This window comes from Panthera leo, chromosome C1 (assembly GCF_018350215.1).
Source record: "Panthera leo isolate Ple1 chromosome C1, P.leo_Ple1_pat1.1, whole genome shotgun sequence".
Taxonomy (NCBI): Eukaryota; Metazoa; Chordata; class Mammalia; order Carnivora; family Felidae; genus Panthera; species Panthera leo.
The window spans coordinates 87982785-88000111 of record NC_056686.1 but is presented as its reverse complement, the minus strand read 5'-3'; the positions used below and the strand labels follow the sequence as shown (position 1 = coordinate 88000111).

The 17327-nt window shown below is 34.5% G+C and overlaps 1 protein-coding gene across 3 annotated transcripts in view; it reads right to left on the bottom strand.

Annotated features, from left to right (window-relative positions):
• AMY2B (amylase alpha 2B) overlaps positions 1 to 17327 on the bottom strand; it is a 45948-nt gene that overhangs the window by 8375 nt on the left and 20246 nt on the right. Inside the window, exon 2 of one of the 3 annotated variants that reach the window (XM_042953112.1) lies at positions 7094 to 7297. The gene's annotated coding sequence lies outside the window, so the exon portion shown is untranslated. Of the gene's footprint in view, positions 1 to 6868; positions 6940 to 7093; positions 7386 to 17327 lie in introns of those variants that run through there. The other 2 variants (XM_042953113.1, XM_042953114.1) reach the window with 2 other exon arrangements.

Genomic DNA, 17327 nt, shown 5'->3' with positions numbered 1-17327 from the left:
CAAAACATTGCCTTAACTATCTATTTGCAAACATTATAATGTTTCAATTTCAAAAAGAAACAGGATATTTAATTCAGTTCTTTTCTTATACCACCAACCCTAATTTTTAGTTATTTAACTTTCTACATTAAGATTTAAGAAACTATTTGGAAGTTGAAATAAAGATAGAGACACTTTTCCCCACTCCATCAAATCATATGCTTAATGCAGTGGCTGTAGCAGCAGAGCGTTTTGTTTTTTTCCCCTTATAGCCAAATATTTCATACCTGATAGGACACTAAATTAATAAATTCACACCTCATTTTCTTCTTAACGTAAGTAAAAACCTATGAAAGAGAATAATAGTACAGGTGGAAAACACTTAATCCTTTAATCCAACAAGCATTAACTGAATATTGTTTTTTGTTTAAGCATGTGGATGATATTTGGTATACAGTAATAAATAAGATAGATAGGATTCTTGTTCTTGTTACATTCTAGTGTGGAAAGAAATATAGGATTAAATGATGATGATGATACATTGAAGATATCAATAAGAACTAGTATGAATTAATAGTAATAAAATAGAAAGTGACTTTGCCATTAAGGTATTTTAAACTAAATATTCAGGAAAGATTTCTTTGTGGAAATGATTTTCAGCTAGTATTTGAAGGATTAGAAGCACCCAGTGATTTGAAGATCAGAGAAAGAGCAATCTAGAGGAAAGTACAACAGAAAAAACCCAAGGAAAGAAAAACTTCAAGCAATATTAAATAAATAAATAAATAAATAAATAAATAAATAAATAAATAAATAAATAGAAGTCAGTGTAGCTAAACAATATGTAATAAAGGGAAGGGCAAATTTATATGAGGTCTGAGAATTAGGCCAGATCATGTAGGATCTTGTAGAATATAATGAAAGAGAGAGGCATTGTGTCTGTAAGAAAGGGAGCTAAGAAACTCTGGTGTACTTTAAAAGAAAATCACTCTTGTTACTCTGAAGAAATTGGATTATAGGAAAACAAGAGTAGGGGTAAGGAGATCTGTTAGACTTTTTTAGTGGTTTAGGAAAGAGGTGAGTGGCTTAGACTAAGGGCATTGACAGGATATATTTCATAGACAGAGAGGTAATAGGTTTATGGATAGATTAGAGCTGAAGAATGAGGGAAAGAGAGGGGCGCCTGGGTGGCTCAGCAGGTTAAACGGCCGACTTTGGCTCAGGTCATGATCTCTCAGTTCATGAGTCTGGCTCAGGTCATGGTCTCTCAGTTCATGAGTTTGAGCCCCACGCTGGGCTCTGTGCCAACAGCTCAGAGCCTGGAGCCTGCTTAGGATTCTGTGTCTCTCTCTGTCTCTGCCCCTCCCCTGCTTGGACTCTGTCTCTCCAAAATAAATAAGCATTAAAAAAAAATTTTTTTTTTTTTAAAGAATGAGGGAAAGAGAAAAACTAAAGAACTAGGTATCTGGTAATGATACCATTCATTAAGATAAGGAAAAATAAGGAAGTACCAGCTTTGGGGAAGGGTTACGTAGAGCACTATGGTCCATAATTATTTCTCTAGCAACCCTAATGCTCTCCTTTGGTCCTTCTTCCAACTCACCATGTAAACACTATGTGTCCTACTTTCTTAGTCAGTTCAAGTTACTACAACAAGATTATCACAGACTGGGTGATAATCAACAAATATTTATTTCTCATAGTTCTGGAGGCTAGGAAGCCTGAAATCAAAATGTCAGTAGGTTCAGTGTCTGGTGAGAGCCCCCTTCCAGGTTCATAGATGGCCATCTTCTCCCTGTATCTTTATATGATGGAGAACAGAGTATAGCTCTAGTCTCTCTTCTTACAAGGACACTAATGCCATCATGGGGCTCACTCTCATGACTTCATCTAAACCTAATTACTTCCCAAAGACCCCACAACCTTATACCACCCACGGGGAGCTAGGGTTTCAATATGTAAAGTTGGTGGGGGGGAGACACAAACATTTAGTCCCTAATGTTTACCCATTGCAAAACTAAAATTTCCTCATATTTCACAAGTAATTTCATTGCTCCGTAATTTTCAAAGTGTTTTCCTTTCTATAATCACTTTCCATCATCCTTGTATACTTCATAAGCAACATCTTTTAAAGCCTATCCTGTTATTCCCAGGCATAGTTAATAACTGATCTATATGATAGCTTTTTAACATATATCACAATATTAAGCTGTATTTGATTTATATTGTAAATATATTATAAATAATTAAGTACTTATGTGTCCATCATTCTGGACAAAACTTCTTAAAGGTAGACTTCCTATCTAAATTCCTAGAAACTAGCAAAACAAATAGCTAGTAATGGCTTATGTAATCAACAAATTGTAACATAAGATTCTAAATTCTAGGCACTGTGCAAAGCATTGGCATAACTTGGGTTATGTCTTCAATGATTTTTAAAAATAAACAAACACTGTCAGAAATTATGTGATATAATTTAATCTTTGCAAAAAACTTTTTACACATAAAGGAACTATAGCCCAGATAAAAAGTAAACTGTCCAGGCTCAGACAGTATATAACAAGACAGAATTTGTTAATAGGTCCTACCACAAATCAACATTCTCTGTATTATACCAATATTCCTCATAGTATTCTAGAGGTGTGATATTCAACATGGTAGCTACAACATTTGGCTACTGATAACTTAAAATATTAGTCTGTACAGAAATGTTCTATAAGTGGAAAATATACTCCACATTTTGAAGAAATAGTGTGAAAAATTAATGTAAAAAATTAATAATTTTATGTCATTTATATGCTGAAATGATATTTTGGAATGCATTAGGTTAAATAAAATTTATTATTAACCTTAATTTCCCCAATTTCTTTTGGCATCTTTTAATATTTGGCTATCAAAAATTTTTAAATTATATATGTAGTTTTCATTAAATTTCTAATGGGCAGTACCATTCTAGAGATAATATTAAATCAGAGAAAGGACACATCTGTACACAAACATAAGTAACAATAATAAAATAAAGAATATGATTACTACTTTAAGAAAGATACAAGTAGTGTTTCATGATTTCATTGATAGAAAAAATAATTTGTGCTGGATGAGAACAGAGGAAGATACAGTCAATTCAAAGAACAGGTTTGACTTTAACCTTTAAATAAAACAGAGAAGGTGAAATAGCTCTGACTAAAAAAAATAAAAACAAAAACAAAAATGAAAACAAATTTAGGAAATGAGAAAGAAGAATATCAAGAAACCAATATAGTTTTGTAGAACACTAAGTAAGGTGCAGGGGAGCCATAGGAATTAAGGTAGGAGAGTCATATTGAGATATCTTAAAGTCAAGGAGGAGAAAGTAGAATTTCTTCCTAAAGCTATAAGAAGCTATATAGAAGGGTGTTGTTCATTTGTTTGTTTGTTTGTTTGTTTGTTTGTTTTGAAAAAGAACAGTAACTTGATTAGAGCTTTTACAGTATATCAGATGGATTGGGAAGCAAAGAGAACTGAGATAGAAACAATTGAAAATAGCAGTAGGAGTGAAATTGAGTGTATAATAAATTGTTACAATCAGTGTCACCCAGTGAATGACACTTGCTTGTATCCACTTTGGGGTCTCTTCCTTCATAGGCTATGGAATTGGCTTATAAGTCGTTTTGCCCAGTGGGATGTCAGCAAATAAGACACAAACAGAAGTTTGACTAGCATTTACCCAATGGATCTTGATCTCTTGAAAAATCTAAGACCATTGTGTTGTTTGGATAACTAGGATAAATTACCACATGAAGAGATCTAATTGTTTCTACCCATTCCAACCATCTGAGTTGATCTACCAACTAACTGTAGTCGAATGGTTATTCCAGGACAAAAGCAGCAGAAGAACCACCTAGCCAACCCATAAAATTGTGAGGCATAATACATTATTATTGTTATTCGGCAATAATTCACTAATACAGAAAGGAAAGATAAAATAGATTTGGTGGAGACCAAGTCTACATGAAATGGTAAGTAACTGGATGTAGGAAAATAAAGAAAAGGAAGAGTCAAAGGGGACTCTGATTTAAAGGTTAATGAATCGAAGAATGACAATGCAATTACCATTCTTGAGCAATCTAGAAGCAGACTTGGTTAGGGAAACTGAAGAACTAATACTGGGATATACTGAGATTGAAGTATAAAAAAGTATTAGATATGAAGAAAGAAGCAGATAGATTTGGGAACTTTCAACAAAGCAATGATAGTTTCAGAAATGGCATACAAAATATTTAACAACTGGATTTGGTCACAGACACTGACCAATCAGAATAGATAACATCTATAAACAACTAGTATATATAAGTCAATGAACATGGATGAATTATCAGGCCTGGAGAGCTGGACCTTTGAGAGTAGACAAAGAGAGTTGACAAGACAGCTGTTGAGTCCAAATTTACAACTTTGTTCGGGTAAAGCCCAGCAGTGTATATGATAAGGGAGATTGGAGGGAGCATATAAAGAGGTGCCTTCATAATAGGGAAAGGACTTTTATTACCAGAGAAAGGCTTTCAAAAACAAATAGGAAGGAAAATTTGCAAGGAGGACAAGAGACCAACTGGAGGTAGATGAGTATTAGAATAAGAATAGGAGAGAAGACTGATGAGACTGTGGATGATATAGGGCTGATGGTGATAAAGAGGCGGGAATTAGATAAGAGCAGCATGGTTTGAACTTTATACATCACTTAAGGTTCCAAATGTTAAAATGTAATGGTTAAGAACATGACCTTAGGAGTTAGACAAACTACAGTTTAAATTCTGACCCTGTCATTTATCATCTGTGTGACTGTGGAAAATAATCTCTTTAAGTTTATCTATGAACTAGAAAAAGCAATATGTACCTCATAAAGCTGTCATGATGATTAAGTGAATTAACACCAATAAAGCTGTTATCCTGGTGCATGAATACAATAAAAACTCAATATATTTGGCTGCTGTGATGTTATTATTGTTTTGTTATTTTTACTGCTGGTACTGTTCAAACTGCTCTAAACTCATGTTCTCTTTCTACTTCTAGTTATTATCACTTGGACATTCTCTCTTTCCATTCCACTCTTGCCAAATTCTAATAATACTTTCTATTTCTCAGAACTATTTGCACACCCCCCCCCCCCACACACAAACACACGAAAGAATAGATAGTGATAAGAAGGAACTGGCAATGTTTTCTACCTATTTTTTCCACTCTTCTTTTTCTCTCTTTTAGTTTTAACCACTTTAGAACTTCTAGCAGACACACATTGATTTTGACATAACTTCTCATCACTGCCTCATTAGTTAATTCTGAACTGTTCTTTTAATAACAAGTGTTTTTCACACGTATGTTAAGATGTTATTAAAATAAGGGATAACATATTAAAATTATACAGACATAATTCAAGAAATTTTACCAGCACCCCAGCATAGGTGGATATATACAATCATACAATAATCTTTATCAAGTGTCAGTCACTGTCCTATATTTTCTCATTTAATCTTAATTTTCCTCTCAATCTAAAGAGCTATAAACTCCATAAGCATTAAAACAACTAAAGCATATTTTTATATCTTGTGAAGTAAAATCTGCAAACAAATCCTTGACATCTTTGACATCAATAACAAATTAAAAAAATAAGAACTTGAGATAGTTATTATGGCTACTTCTCATTATAGATTTCCTAAAATTGTTCCCCTCAGAGAAGCTATTCACAGTTATTAATACTAATATCAATGCTCTGCTGCCCACATCTCATATTTCTTCTTTAAAAGAAGAAATTTCCTTTTCAAGTTTTAAGGGTTACTATAATAAGTCATATGAGATGTCTTGGGAGTTCCTTAAAAATATGAGCTAGAACATTTGATAATATCCTACCAATAAAGCAATACTCCTTAAGAAGTATTTATATTTGAAGTGCCAATAAAACATATCCGATGTTAAAAAGAAAAAAAAAATCTATTAACTCAGACGCCTCCATAAGTTTTCTAGTTTCTGATGTTCTCAAGTATTTTTTTTTTCTCAATCAGTATTATATAAAAGATACTTGTTATTTTATTTAATGTCTACAATATAAATGACATCATAAGGGAAAGGCTCTAGAAAAAATTCAGGACTTCTCTTAACACATGAAATACCATAAATTTGGTCATTTAGCTTAAGTCTACCTAAATCATACCATGGCTTAAATAGCATAAAGGAGCTCTATTAAAATGTTAAGCAAAAAGTAATAGTCAAAAAACCAGTATCTATTTCTATAGCTTCCTTTCTACCTATATAAATGTCAGTTACCTATATAAGTATTAGTTATTTATAATGTTCTTTTCCCCTTTCCAAAACAACCTCTCATCTCAGGCATATACTAATATATTTTTTAACATGTAAATAAATTAACATTAACCTAAAATAAACAAGTTATCTACTCTTGTCATTTGTAGTTATTAGCCTAGATACTTCATATCTATATAAATATCTTTAGAGTAAGTTGTTTAAAATATTATTAAAAATTTTAACAGAAATACCTTAAATGTCACATCTATGCTTGTTATTTTGTCACTTTTATTTATCTCCAAGTGTTTTCTTTTTCTATTTTTCTAGTTTTCAATATTCTAGAACTTTCATTAGTATTATCAATACAGTAGTTGTTCAAGTTAGTGGTTTCTCTTACTGAAAAAAAGTCTTAATTCCTCTAAATTTTACACTGAATCATGTACAATTTTCTCAAAACAGTATCCTGTCTCCTATGAGCTACCTACCTCCATAAAACAAAAAGAAAAACAAAAACAAAAAACTTAAAGGAAAAACAGGAAAATGAACCCTGAGCTCAGGATAATAAATCACCTGTGAAGTTAGAGAAAAGAAGGCAAATATAATCAAGTTTACCTACAAGATTCTTTAAATGAGAGAAACGTTTTCAGCCAAGACTCAGACACACTTCAAACAGAAACAGTACATTTTGTGCTGCTGGAAACTGAAACTTGAGTTGTCAACAAACCTAAAATAGCTTGTAAAACTTTGACCTGTATCAAATCATATGACAGAAACCACTTATTTCAAGACAAAAAACGGGGGGTAGGGACTACAATACTCACAAAACATTAAGATAACTTACCACATCAACTTCTTTACATCAGCAAACTCTCAAGTAGACAGGTCAGTCTTTTCAATCATACAATAACAAAAATCATATAGTTCTTGTTTTGCTTTCTCTTCAATGAGGAAAAAAATGCTGAATTTAAAGCTTTATAGATTTTCTATAATCCTCTTCTTCTCCATAGGTGCTCTTACAATGCTGTTCCAACTCTCCAAACCAAATCTGTGAAAAAAAGTGTAATGTGAGCTCCACAATGATACTTGATTAGCTACTATCACTCCCAATTCCGAAAACCAACTGTCTTCCCTCAGCTCAATTGCTTCCCTGACACTTCTAATTACACTGTACCTTTTCAGTTGTTTGCTTTCTCTTTTGGTCTTCCTTTCTCTTTTTCAGTATTATCTCCCAATCTCAATTAGTCTTTTTATTTCCTAAATCATTTATATCAATCTATGAATTTTTTTTTATAAAATAACCTTTAAAGACACAGATTAAAATGATTGTGTTACATTATACAAAAAAGTGTGAGTAGGATGTAAACAAAGTCTCTAAACCAAAATCTAATTTTGCATCTGAGTTTGCGACCTACTATGTGAACCTTAAGGAAAAGAGAAGCCTATAGATTGCATTTAGATCTTAGTTGGAAAATGGGGATAATAGTATTGTTGATAAATATGATAAAAGTACAAAAATAAGTAAAACCAACTAACAATATGCATTGAATGTTACTATTACCACTTTGATTCCTTACACAAACATAAATGCAAGCTAGAACTATGATTATACCCAGTTTTAAAAAAGGAAACTGAAGCACTAATATTAAGTAAGACAACTATTCCATGGTCAAATTTCCATAAACACTGCAACTGAAATTCAAAACCAAGCAGTTTAACTCCATAGTGAGCTCTTAGCCATTACTCAGTCTTATCAGTCCCCATCACTGAGTCAAGTGATAAAAGTCAAGTAAAATACTTTATGTGAAGATATTTTAGAATCTGGAAATTTCTGTTTAGCTAACATTAATAAGTTTATAAAATTGCAAAAGTAGTAAGGGTTATTAGTCTCATATTTCCTGTTTTTCAAATTTTCACACTAAACAAAATTAATCTTTCTCTGTTACAGGTTTTATACCTGATTTCATACCCACAGAAGGTATTACTATTCATAAATATTCAGTGCTCCTTCCTGCAGGTTACATATACCTTGTCCTGTTGAATTTGGGAATTTTCATGTCATTTGCTTCGGCAATAAAATACAAGCAGAAGTAATATGTTTTGTTCTGGGGCCTCTGTATTAAAATAAAGTTTCAGTGGCAGATTGTAAAGTGACTCATATGAAGAGTCCCCTTGTTGATCTAAGATAAACACAAGAAATAAATTTGGCTACTGTAAGCTACTGAGTATTCAGCTTTTTGTTACTGCAGCATAACCTAGTCTATCCTGATTGATACAACCATTAAGTTCCTGTAAGCTCTTTGATTCCTAATACATTCTATATGCCGTTTCATTTTTCTTGGGATGTAGGAAGAAAAAATAAATAAGATCAGAGAATATTTATATTGAAAGAGACTACTGGAATAGTCCAATGGTTTCTAGATTTTGAGCTCTAAATAATCAATAGAATTTTAAAAGAAATTGTATAAAAAATATATTTTCAGACAAAAGTCATGAAATTCAGTTTTACAAAAATATCTACCATTAATATATTGTTCTTATCTTTCTCTTCTTAAATTTGAAACCACTTATCTAAATCTAATATTATTTTATTGATATAAAAAACAAGACCTAGGATTAAGACAAGTGGCATTTATATTAAACCAATAACAATTTTTAAAAATTGACATGTGATGTCAGCATCATGGTGGTATGAGTCGTTCCTCTTTCATCTCCTCTTTGATTACAATTAGTCACCTATACATGAATAAAAGTGCCTCTGTACATTACAACAGGACACCTGTGAAATTTCTATCTACTTGTGCACCCGAGAGAAAGTGGATAGATCTCAGAGTGAACTGTGGATTCAGCAGAATTGGTGAACCTGCTCCACCCACGTTGCCCTGATTAGATAAGGGGAAGCTGGAGGGTATACCACTGGACAGATACACATGGAAGCATCAGCCTGATAGGAGAGCCTGGCACACCATCAGACTGGTACAGAGGGGAGTTTGGAGGCAGAGGTAAGAGAGGAACCCACTGAGGCAGGCTCCCTCTCCAGGACATCAGTGCAACACTCTGGGCTTTTGGCAACAGAAGGAGTTACCTCTCTGGCAGAGGATGTGAAAAGCACAAGAAGTGACAGACTGCCCAGCTGCACGTGGGCTGCAGCTGGAGAGCTTGTTTCTCTCCTGCAGCACCAGAGTTCTAAGGAATGACCTCCCTGACTTGGAGGAGGGAAGGGAAATGGAAGGAGGTAGACAAGGAATATCAAATGGCGTTTAAGGAACTCATTTCCTTCTGTATGCTTCAGGGTTTCAGCTGTAGATCCACTCATGGACCTTTTGAAGTTCCCTACACTAACATTCACCTAATGGGCTGTAGGCACGCCCAAAGTCCCAGGTGCTAAACCCACATCTCTCCCAAATCTGCTGCCAGCTCTTTTTGCACACTTCATCCTAACAGCCATCTCCCACAGGAGAAACCAAAAACTTGAGGTATAGTGCCATCTTCTGGACTACAAAAGAAAATTTTCTAACTGCTAACCTGTTGAACTGTAACAAGCCAAATTACGCAAATCCTTAAGTAGGAAAAGTGTTTGCTGCTTCAAATGTAAAATCAGAGGCATATATTGTTAAGCACAATGAAAAATCAAGATAATATTATATAATGGAAATAAGATAATTCTCCATATACTGAACTCAAAGGCACAAAATATTGAGACACAACTGTTAAAGAATTCAAAATAAATTTTATGAAGAAATTCAGTGAGCTACAAGAAAACTGAGAAAGGCAATTCAATGAACCTGGGAATAAAATTAATGAACAGAAGGAGTTCCCTACCAAAGAGACTGAAATTTTAAAAAAAGAACCAAACAAGCACCTGGGTGGCTCAGTCAGTAGACTCTTGCTTTCTGCTCAGGTCATTATCCCAGGGTCACAGAATCGAGCCCCGCATCAGGCTCCATGCAGAACACACAGCCTGCTTAAGATTCTCTTTCTCTCTTCCTCTGCCCCTCTCCCTAGCTTGTGCTCTCTCTCTCTCTCTAAAATAAATAAAGTGAAAAAAGTAAAAATAAACAAATTCTAGAGCTGAAGAAGTAAAACAATGAAATGAAGAATGCATTAAAAAACTTAACAGAAGACCATGGGGGAGGGGAAGGAAAAAAACAGAGAGGGAGGGAGCCAAACCATAAGAGACTCTTGAAAACTGAGAATAAACTGAGGGTTGATGAGGGGTGGGAGGGAGGGGAAGGTGGGTGATGGGCATTGAGGAGGGCACCTGTTGGGATAAGCATTGGGTGTTGTATGGAAACTAATTTGACAATAAATTTCATATTAAAAAAAAAGCACAGATAACAGGGCAGATAGAATGGAAGAAAGGCTAAGTGACTTGAAGGACAGGAATTTAGAAATGAATCAGTGAGAAGGGAGAGAAAATTAAGATTTTATATTAAAAGCAAAGAGGGGTGCCTGGGTGGCTTAGTCGGTTAAGCATCCGACTTCAGCTCAGATCATGATCTCATGGTTTACAAGCTGGAGCCCCATGTCAGATTCTGTGGTGACAGATAAGAGCCTGGAACCTGCTTTGGATTCTGTGTCTCCCTCTCTCTGCCATCCCTTCCTTGCACTGTGTCTCTTGCTCTCTCAAAATAAATAAACATTTAAACAGTGAAAAAACCCTATGAGTACTATAAGATTCTATCAGAAAAGCAAATAGAATAATTAATTTACCAGAAAAAGAGAAAGGGAAAGGGGCAAAGAGTTATTTAAAAATACAATAGGGGCACCTGGGTGGCTCAGCTGGTTAAGCTTCTGACTTCAGTTCAGGTAATGATCTCATGGTTCACGAATTCAAGCCCTGCATTGGGCTCTGCGCTGAAAGTGTGGAGCCTGCTTGGGGTTCATTCTCTCTACCTCACTCTCTGCAAACTACCCCCCCCCCCCGACTCATGCTTTATCTCTCTCTCTCAAAAATAAATAAATAGGGGCGCCTGGGTGGCGCAGTCGGTTAAGCGTCCGACTTCAGCCAGGTCACGATCTCGCGGTCCGTGAGTTCGAGCCCCGCGTCAGGCTCTGGGCTGATGGCTCGGAGCCTGGAGCCTGTTTCCGATTCTGTGTCTCCCTCTCTCTCTGCCCCTCCCCCGTTCATGCTCTGTCTCTCTCTCTGTCCCAAAAATAAATAAAAAACGTTGAAAAAAAAAATAAATAAATAAATAAATAAATAAAACTTTATCTCTCTCTCTCAAAAATAAATATATACATTTATCATATATAGATAGATATAGATATATAGATATAGATAGATATAGATATAGATATAGATATAGATATAAAATAGCTGAGAACTGCCCAAACCTGAGGAAGAAACCGAATGTACAAGTCCACAAAGCTAGAATACCCTATTATTTCAATGGAAAAAGACCATGTCCAAGACACTTTATTAAAAGCTGTTAAAAATCAGTTATAAAGAATCTTAAAGGCAGCCAGGGATATCAAAGAAAGCAGTCTACAAAAATACTCCCATTAAACTATCTGTGGACTTTTAACCTGAAACTCTATAGGGCAGGTGAGAATGTAATGAAATATTCAAAACGTTAAAAGATAAAAACTGACATCATTTGTTTAATGAAAAAACAATCTAATTTAAAAATGGGCATAACTAAATAGATATTTTCCCAAAGAAGACATCCAAAATGTCAACAGGCACATAAAAAAATGGTCAAAATCATGAACCAACATGGAAATGTAAATCAAAACCACAATGAGATGTTACCTCACAATTGTTAGAATAGTTATCATCAAGAAGGCAAAAGATAGTAAGTGTTGGCAAAAATGTGCAGAAAAGGGTACCCTTGATTCAACCACTGTGGAAAACAATATGGAGCTTTCTCAAAGTTAAAAATAGATCTACAATATGACCCATCAATTCCATTTCTGGGTATATACCCAAAGGAAATAAAACCAGGATTTCCAAGATACATATCTGTACTCCTATGTTTACTGTAAGCATTATTCACAATAGCCAAAATATGGAAATGAGCTAAGAGTCCCTCAATGAATGAATGGAGAAGGTGATGTATAAATGTTATGGAGTATTAGTCAGCCAAAATGTCTTTGTTTTATCTTTATTCCTCAAAACTACTTTCTCCGGGTAAAATTATAGAAGCTATTTTCTTTCACTACTTTGAGTATATTCTACAGACATCTGGCTTCCTTTGATGTTATAGAGAAGTCAGATGTCAGTCTAATTGATATTCCATGGAGGAAATCCTTTTTTTCTCCTTCTTAAAAATTTTTCTGCTTTAAAAATATTGTCTCTGTGTTATGTCTAAATATGGGTTTTAAAAAAGTTTTCGTGTATTCTTGGAAGTGTGTGTGTGTGTGTGTGTGTGTGTGTGTGTGTATCTTACCAGATCTAGGAAATTCTAAAGGCATACTTTATATAGCCATGCTCTCCACAATCCATTTATTTATTTTGCTTCTTTTGGACTACAAGTGAATATATGATAGTTTTCATTCTATCCATTCTGTCTCTTAGTCTTCTATATTGTTCATATCTTATTATTAGCAGCCCCCCAAAATGAAATACTTAGGTAAAAATCTAACAAGATATATGCAATATCTATATGAAGAAAATTACAAAACTCTGATGAACAAAATCAAGGAAGAACTACATAAATGAAGAGATATTCCATATCCATAGGTAAAAAGACTCAGTATTGTCAAGATACTAGTTCTTCCCAATTTGATTTATAGATTCAATACAATCCCACTAAAAATACTAACAAGTTATTTTGTGGATATCTACAGATTCTAACATTTATATGGAGATTAAAGAGACAGAAAAACACAATATTTAAGAACAACAGTCAGAAGATTGACATTACCTGACTTTAAGACACTATGAATCTATAGTATTCAGGAGAACAGTATTGGCAAAAAACAAAATAAAATAAAATAAAAAAATAAAAATGAAAAAAAAGACAAATCAATGGAACAGAATAAAGATCCTAAAAATAGAGCCACAGCTATAGTCAACTGATCTTTAACAAAATAGTAAAGGCAATACAATGGACAAAAGACCATCTTTTCAACAATAAAGGGGGCAGGGGCGGGTTTCTGGACACAGACTACATACTTCTACAAAAATTAACTCAAAATTAACTATAGACATACATTTAAAATGCATACTATAAAACTTCCAAAAGATAATATAGGAGAAAATCTAGATAGTCTTGGATTTGATGATCACTTTTTAGATACAACACCAAAGGCACAATGGATGGATGAAATAATTGATAAGCTTGATTTCATTAAAATTTAAAACTTCTATGTCAAGAGGATCAGAAGAAAAGCCACAGACTGGGAGAAAATATATACATGAGACATATCTGATAAGGATTATCACACAAAATATACAAAGAACTTTCAAAAATCAACAAAAAAATGAACAATGCAATTAAAGAATGAGCAAAATATCTAAACAAACACCAAAGAAGATATACAGATGGCAAGCAAGCATATGAAAAGATGCTCAATATCATATGTCATTAGGGAATTGCATATTAAAACAATAAGATATCATTACACACTGATTAGAGTGACAAAAATCCAGAACACCTACAACAACAACTGTGAAGAAGGATGTGCAGCAACAGGAATTCTCATTCATTGCTGGAGCAAATGCAAAATGGTACAAACACCTTGGGAGGCAATTTGGCAGTTTCTTACAAAACTAAACACACTCTCACCATATAATCCAGCAATCATGCTCCTTGGTATTTACCCAAATGAGTGGAAAACTTATATCCACAAAAAAGCATACATACAGATGCTTATAGCAGCTTTATTTATAATTGCCAAAACTTCAAAGCAACAACATGTCCTTCAGTAGGTGAGTGGATAAATAAACCATGTTACATCCAGACAAGGCAAATTTATTCTGTGCTAAAAAGAAATGAGCTATCAGGCCATGAAAAGATATGGAGGAGCCTGTATGCATATTACAAAGTGAAAAAAAAAAACAATATGAAAAAGCTACATTTGACAAATATAACTTGACATTCAGGAAAAGGCAACAGTTTGGAAACAGTAAAAAAGATTAGTAGTTGTCAGAAGTTAGGGGGAAGGAGGAATAAATAGGTGGAACTCAGAGAATTTTCAGAGCAGTGGATTTATCCTGTATAATGGCGGATATATATTATGCATTTGTAAAACCACATAAAATGTACAATGCCAAGAATAACCCTTAATGTAAACTTTGAGTGATAATAATGTGTCAATGTAGGTACATTAATTACAATTAATGTACCATTCTAATGCAGGATGTTGATAGTAGGGGAAGTTTTACATGTGTGAGGGCAGGGATTATATGTGAACTCTGTAGTTTCTCTCAATTTTGCTTTGAAGCTAAAACTGCTTTTAAAAAAATAAAGACTATTAAAACTTTTTAAATAAATAAACACTTTTTAAAAAGGTACCAGGCCCTATTCCCTAGAACCTATAAATGTTTCCTTGTTTGGAAAAAGTCTTTGCAGATGTAATTAAGTTAAGGATCTTGAGATGAATAGAGTAACCTGAATTATCCCAGTGGGTTCTGAAAACCATATGTATCTTATAAGAAAGAGGAAGAAAGAGAGTCAATACCATGGAGGCATAGATTGGAGTGATGCAGTCACAAGTCAGGGAATGCTGGCAGCCACCAAAGCTGGAAGAAAGAAGGCTTGCTTTTTCCTTAGAGCCTCTAGAGGTTGCATGGCCCTGCCAACACCTTGATCAGTGAAAAGATTTTGGATTTCTGGCGCCCAGAACTGTAAAAGTGTAAATTTCTGTTGTTTTAAGCCATGAAGATTATGGTAATTTGTTATAATAGCCATAGGAAACGAATACAAGTATGTGCTCTTTTGTGTATCAGTAGTTGTTTATATATATTATTGTGGATTTGGTATAGTGAGGTCCGACTCAGATCAAGAGAGAGAAACCAGGAGGTTTTACAGTTTGTTATGCTCACAGTACCCTGAGGAGAAACAGGACATCACACAGGGCCACTCAGGGGAAGCACCAGAGTTGGTCACCAAGCAGAAGAAGGAAAGGAAACTATGAGCAAGTTCCTTTTTTATGGTTTCTACAGGAAGAAATGGGTGAAGGAGGGTAGGCAAGCTTAGGATGTCTACTTTTAATAATTTCAGTGGGTTCCAGGGTAGAAAGATACTCCTGGTTGTCTAGTACCTGGCCCTTGGGTGATTAGGGAAGGTATACAGTGACGTGACCCAGAGTGTGAAAGTCTGATAAGGGAAGTTGTTTGGGATGTGGACTTAATCAGATGCCCAAGAAAGTCTGATTGACCTGTAGTCAGGGCCTCAAAATTGGATCAGACAGCATTTATAAAAAATATATTACAGTAGTCCGTTTCTTTATATTGCTGGGTGGTAGTCTATTATATACATGTACCATCATTTGTTTATCTAATGTGTTGATGGCCATTTAGATTTACATGTTTTGGCAATGATGTATAAAGCTGCTGTGAACAAGGATAAACAAGACTTTTTATAGACATGTATTTTCATATCACATGGATTAATACCTAAATGTAAAAGTGTTCATTCTTATTATAAGTATATGTAAAGTGGGGGCACCTGGGTGGCTCAGTCAGTTGAGCATCCGGCTTCGGTTCAGGTCATGATCTCACAGTTTGTGGGTTCGAGCCCCACATTGGGCTCTGTGCTGACAGCTCAGAGCCTGGAGCCTGCTTCGAATTCTGTCTCCCTCTCTCCCTGCTCCTCCCCCACTCATGCTCTGTCTCTCTCTCTCTCTCTCCTTCAAAAATAAAAACATTTAAAAAAATTTAAAAACTAAGTATATGTAAAGTTTATAAAGATAGTCAAACTATTTCCAAAATGATTGTATCACTTTATACTCCCACTAGCAACCTATAAGTAATCCAGTAAAGTTCTTTTTTTTTCTAATGTATAAATCTGAGTTTTAATAAATGTGTACATATATCTATCTCAACCACAATATGCAATATTCCATCATACCCCAAAATACCTTCATCCCTTTGTAGTCAATTCATCCACCCACACCTAGCCTCTGGCTCATCAGGTCTCTGTACTATAGTTTTATCTTTATATGATTTCATGAAAATGGAGCCACACACTGTGTGACTTTCTGAGTCTGGCTTCTTTTACTGAACATGATGCACTTGAGATATATCCATACCGTCACATGTATCAGTCATTAGTATTTCATATAGAGGTACGATACTTGAAGAACATTTTGGGTTGTTTTCACTTTGGAGAATGATGAATAAGGCCACTCTAAATGTTCACATACAGGTTATTTTTTTTATTAAAATTTTTATATTGTGGTAAAATATATATAAAAAGTTTACCATCTTAATTTTTGTTAAATGTACAGTTCAGTGTAGTATATTCACAATGTTGTGCAAACATCACCACCATCAATCTCTATAGCTCTTTTCATTTTGAAGAACTGAAACCCTTTACCCATTAAACAGAAACTTGAGGGGCACTTGGGTGGCTCAGGCTGTTAAGGGTCCACGTCTTGATTTTAGCTCAGGTCATGGTCTCATGCTTTGTGAGATCAAGCCCTGCATTGTCAGTGCAGAGCCTGCTTGGGATTCTCTTTCTCTGCCCCTCCTTGGCTCATGCTCTCTCAAAATAAATAAACACTTGAAACACACAAACAAACAAACAAACAAACAAACAAACTGCTAGAAACTCTCCACTGCTCCTTCTCTCCAGCCCCTGGCAACTTCTATTCAGCTTTCTCTGTGATTTTGACTACTCCAAGTCCCCATATTGTGAAATCATACAACATTTGTCTTTTTGTGAGTGGCTTAGTTTATTTATTACAATTTCACCAAAGTTTATCTCCACTATAGCATATGGCAAAATTTCATTCTTATTAAAGACTGAATAATATTCCCTTGTATGGATAGACCACATGCAACTTATCCATTCATCTACTGATGTACTCTTGTGTTGCTTCCACCTTTTTGGCTATTATAAATAATGCTGTTATGAACATGGGTGCACAAATATCACTTTGAGAACTTGCTTTCAATTCTCTTGGGT